Genomic DNA, 5,573 nt, shown 5'->3' on the forward strand with positions numbered 1-5,573 from the left:
AAAAAAAAAAAAGAAAAACTATAGATGCTTAGAATACAATATATTCTCTTTTAGGAACAGCTTTTCTCATTGTTCTAAAATACATAGATTTAGTTGATTTCTCTCTGTGTGTAGAATTGAATGTGCTTTCCTTGATATTTTTATGGGGCCAATGGTCAAAGCTCTAATAATAAATATTCATGGAAACATATTGCCTTCTGAAATAAACTCCCAAGTTTTCATTGTTGTTTTGGCCTCTGTTTAAAATTTGGTTGACAAAGAACGTTATGAACATGTACTCATCCGATTAACATATGGCATACAAAGAGCAGACCCAGAAAAAGATGCTAACACCAGGTTTGAGCCATCTCAGCTGTAGTACAGATAGGATAAATCTATTCAAATACATATATGTCTGTTCATGCTACTTCTGTCCCCAACAGTCTGGATCTTTTGCATATAAACTCATAATTCCAATCTATAACCCTATTCAAAACATTTTACTTTTAATTAGTCAAGAAAAGAAAAAAAATGAAAGACCTTTTTTAAAAAAAGAAAAGCAGTTGCGTTTTTTAATTAGGAAACTAACCCCAATGAATAATTAACATGGCAGAGCAAATAGATAATAATTATTTGAAATTACTTAGGTTTATAATGAGAGAGTCCTGGCAATGAAGTTCTCCAGTCATTCTTATTAACATGAGAGTCATTATTGTGTTAATAATCGTTCTGCTTATTCTGCATCTGCTTATTCTAAAACTCGGACTCAACATTTTACCTAAAGTCCCAGGTTTCCATTAGTACCTGCTTCTTCAGCTAAATATCTTTTTTTTTTCAAATTTTTATTTATTTATTTATTTTTTATTTTTTATTATTATGTTATGTTAATCACCATACATTACATCATTAGTTTTTGATGTAGTGTTCCATGATTCATTGTTTGTGTATAACACCCCGTGCTCCATGCAGTACGTGTCCTCCTTAATACCCATCACCAGGCTAACCCATCCCCCCACCCCCCACCCCTCTAGAATCCTCAGTTTCTTTCTCAGAGTTCATAGTCTCTCATGGTTCATCTCCCCCTCCGATTCCCCCCCTTCATTCTTCCCTTCCTGTTATCTTCTTCTTTTTTTTTTTTTAACATATAATGTATTATTTGTTTCAGAGGTACAGGTCTGTGATTCAACAGTCTTACACAATTCACAGCGCTCACCATAGCACATACCCTCCCCAACGTCTATCACCCAGCCACCCCATCCCTCCCGCAACCCTCAGTTTGTTTCCTGAGATTAAGGATTCCTCATAACAGTGAGATCATATGATACATGTCTTTCTCTGATTGCTTCAGCTAAATATCTTAACCTTAAGCAGAGACACAATTTCCTCAAATGCCATTATTTGGGAATATATTGAGGTGCATAAGATAAAAGAATGCAGAGTATATTATCTACAAGATCTTGGCTTGCTTATATCATTAATTTTGATCTTATTATTGTTAACTATATTTCATATATTAAAAAGAGCCCAAAGTAGGGGATTGCTACATTAACTGTTGTTTACCAGAATGAAATGCCAACAAAATGAAATTATGAGTGCATGTGATGTATCTCTTAACAGTCTCTCCCTGGCTTCCCCTCTCTCTTTCTCACCCTCCCTCTCTCCCTGCCTGCCTCCTTCCCTCTATTTTCTGTGAACATAATGTGCCAGATGAATGGTAGGTTATGACTGACCAAACTGAAGAACCAATAATGAGGACTATCAATCGGTATTTCTAATGATTAAAATTTCTGCCCATCCACCCAAAACCATTTCATGCAAAAGGTTTCTTGGCAGTTTGTGAGTGCTATTAATATTTTTCTCACTGTCAATATGAGCCATATCTACAATTATGAGAAGAAGGAGAAAGTCCCTTCAACTATCCTCACACCAAATTGATAGCAACCCCAAGAGGTAGAGTGGATACCATATCTGGGCCACCTTTCCACTTAAATTTTTCTGTCTCATGTCAACTTATCATCATTCACTATTTTACTAAAACTTTCCATGCATTAATGATATTAATGGTAAAAATTAGTTTGATAAGAAACAAATGATAGATTTTCATAACACCACCCTCCCCAATCATGCTCCTATTTTTGGAGGGAAAAAAAAAAAGGTTTGTAGGGAGCTGATTTTTTCTTAATCCCATCTCTCTGTTATTTTGTTGTATTATTTCATTGTGCAAGCTTCCCACTGTTTTACTCCTTCACCATTAGAAAGCTTAAAAGTTACCACTTTAGTTTTTTCTGCCAAGTTAACTGTCTCTTCCCTTTTTGTTCAGTTTTCACAGATTGATCTATTGCATAGAGGAAAACAGTAACACAGATCTTAGTCAAGGAGAATGCATACCTTATTGCCTAAGACAGACTCTACTGTGTAAGCATGGCATGCCCAGCAGCATCAACTTTGTCCTTACCTCTTCTTTAGCTGTTCATATCCACCTGATACTTACTGCCTGGTTGCTTCTATTTGGAAAACAGTTATCTAGAACAGAGCTAGGTATCATCCAGGGGTACAAACATACAACATGCACAAGCCTATTTGATATGGCTATTCTGACAAAATCACTTTGGGTTATGTTTTCTTTGAATACATTGTTTTGATGAGGATTTTAGAAACCATTGAAATTTTAGCTTTTTTATTACCAACTAGTGGGCAAATAGGAGTATTTACTCCATTCTTGGAATGTTATGGTTACCAACATTACCTGCATTTCCTAACCCCATCATCACCTTTTTGAAAGATGAAGATTGACTAAAAAGAGGGATGTAAGGTGTAGTAAGAGAATCTGAGATGGACTGAGAGTCAGAACTGCAGTAATTATAAGGAACTATTATGTATACTGACTGGAGAGAAAGTTATTTTGCATTGTGACTCAACCACATACAAATAGTAAGATCAAATTGACTGAATAAACTTGGTGGGAACAAAATGGACTTATTATGTACATTAAATGTGACTCAAAGTAACTCCCAAGTTATAATATTTTGAGAATAATTTTATTCTAAAACAATTGAAATGTAAAGGACTTATATGTTTTATTTTTGTGTGTTTATGGATAGCTAAGCTATGGAATGTAAAAAAATGCCTGTATTGTCTTCATTTTTATCTAGTTTTCACTAATGCAGATGGATAGTGATCACTACAAATTCAACAGTATCATTTCAGTAATTGTCGATTTTATAAAAAGGTAAAGCTGTGAACAGTGGCAATTACTGAAATGATAGTGAACACAGACAATGGAAAGTTTCATCATAAAACTTCCCAGTTGATCATGCTCATTTTATTTTTTTTAATTTTATTGTATTATGTTAATCACCATATATTACATCATTAGCTTTTGATGTAGTGTTCCACGATTCATTGTTTGCATATAACACCCAGTGCTCCATTCAATACGTGCCTTCTTTAATACCCATCACCAGGCTAACCCATCCCCCCACCCCCCTCCCCTCTAGAACCCTCAGTTTGTTTCTCAGAGTCCATAGTCTCTCATGGTTCGTGTCCCCCTCCGATTCCCCCCCTTCATTTTTCCTATTTGAAGCAAATGTTCTTTCTTTTGAACTTTTGCACTTCAATTTTATTTGAATATCATTGACACACAATGTTACATTTGTTTCAGGTGTTACAACATGGTGATTCAACATCTCTATATGTTATGCTATGCTCACCACATGTGTAGCTACCATCTGTCATATAACACTATCGACTATATTCCTTATGCTGTACCTTTTATTCCTGTGACTTTTTCATTTAAAATACATAAAAATTATATGTAGTACTCTCTACCAGGATACTTTTGGAAAAGACAAAAATGAAATTATAACCTGAACAGCCACTTCTCTGAAGCTTATGCATTACTTGACTGGAATCGTTAACCAAAATGTAATAATTAAGAGTTACTCTTCACACTAGTGTCGCGAGTCCCCAAGCAAAGAGTTTCTCTGCATGCAGACCTCAGCAATTTGGACAACACTAGTAATAGTATTTCAGTAACAATTTGTGAGACAAAAGCTAACCCTAAACTCTAACCCTATGGATAGAAAAAGATAGTTCTTTATAAGGTGCTGGTCCTGACTCATATGAAATGTTAAATGCCACAGTTCTACCTCAACTCAGGTGATTTTAAATATAATTTATGTGAAAAACAAGCAGAAAAAAGATGTGGGTGAATTAATATAAATGCTAAACAGTCTCGAAGTCTCTAAGCAGAACAACAGAAGCAGAATTTACTTAAACATATTTGGTAAGCATTAAAATATGAAAATTCATAATATCGAGAAATCTACCAAGTAAAGAAATGTAATGAGCTCTCAGGCGTTTGGGGCAATGGACTGGTGGAATGTAAAATTGTGAGAGTTTAGCCAGAAAGGGCAGATAGGAACCAGGTTATACAGGACCTTAAAATGTAGGCTAAGGAGTTGAGACTTGGAAATGTTATGTCGGAAATGGTTACAGCAGGATGAATTTGCTCTGCTTTGTTTGCATTAGAGCTTTTGAAATTTAATTTTTTTAACTACACACACACAAAAACTTCCTTTTATTGAAATTTTATTTCAGAGCTTACTATATTAAGCAAGCCACTCTGACTGAAGCAGAAGCAGAAACAGCTCAGGATCCTGTGTCTTTGAACTTTTCCTCACTATCTGCCCAATGCTGAAAATTCCTCCAGAGACATGTTGTCTTCACACCATAAACCATCCCTGAATCAGTCCAAATCAGCCTGCTCCAATGACTATTTTGTTTTCCAAGTTTTGCTTTCATGGGAAAGATTGAAAATTTATTTAGAAAGTAAACGAATCTCCTGGATAAGTTAAGAAAGAACAAATTCCTTGACATTTCTTTCAATCAGATAATGTCATATATATATATATTGGGAGTAGTTGGGGGAATTCTTCCTGTGACTGAGTTTGTTTTCTATCTCATGCCTTCTCTTAGGTCCTTCTACTGGCTTATATCATAGCACTTATAACATTGCTGTGTAGTTTTGGATAATTCATCTGGCTCCCCGTTAAACTCTAAGCTTCTCAAGAGGAGGAACCATGCATTACTTTTTATTTATCTAACACTTCACATAGTGATCAATATGGATGGGCACTTAATGTCTATTTTGTTAATAAGTAAATAACATTAGTAAGGTATGTACTTTATGTTCTGAGTTTTTTAGTGAGTTAGTAGATTTCTTTTAAATCTCAGATGCCTAGAAGGCACTTCACTATTCACTGAAAATATTCTTTCCCTGAAGAAATATCAAAAGCCACAGGTTATTTTATGACGCTTTTGGAAGAGGAGTTGTAGCACCTGAGGCAACACGAGTAAAACCTGGCAGACAGCAAACGAGTTTTCTACAGAATCCATTAGAGCTCTGTGAGACCTGATCTCTGGGTTTGTGTTTAATACCTGGAGAATTACCAGCTTTGCTTGGCCCTTTGCTTCATGGCTTGGAGTCCTCATTAAAATGATTTCCGGGGCCTCTCCCTGGGCTTGACCGTTAATGACCATATTGACATCCAAGCATCGCCCTCCGGGTGACAGATTAGTTGAGGCCTAATCTC

At 35.5% G+C, this 5,573-nt stretch overlaps 1 long non-coding RNA gene across 1 annotated transcript in view; it reads left to right on the forward strand.

Annotated features, from left to right (window-relative positions):
- The window catches only part of LOC145723713 (uncharacterized), a 50,003-nt gene extending 44,895 nt beyond the window's left edge, over positions 1 to 5,108 (forward strand). Inside the window, exon 5 of the long non-coding RNA XR_014148969.1 lies at positions 4,579 to 5,108. This is a non-coding gene — a long non-coding RNA (uncharacterized LOC145723713). The remainder of the gene's footprint in view (positions 1 to 4,578) is intronic.
- The last annotated feature ends 465 nt before the right edge of the window (positions 5,109 to 5,573 follow it).

Source organism: Leptonychotes weddellii, chromosome 10 (assembly GCF_054177405.1).
Source record: "Leptonychotes weddellii isolate Sample4059 chromosome 10, ASM5417740v2, whole genome shotgun sequence".
NCBI classification, from domain to species: domain Eukaryota; kingdom Metazoa; phylum Chordata; class Mammalia; order Carnivora; family Phocidae; genus Leptonychotes; species Leptonychotes weddellii.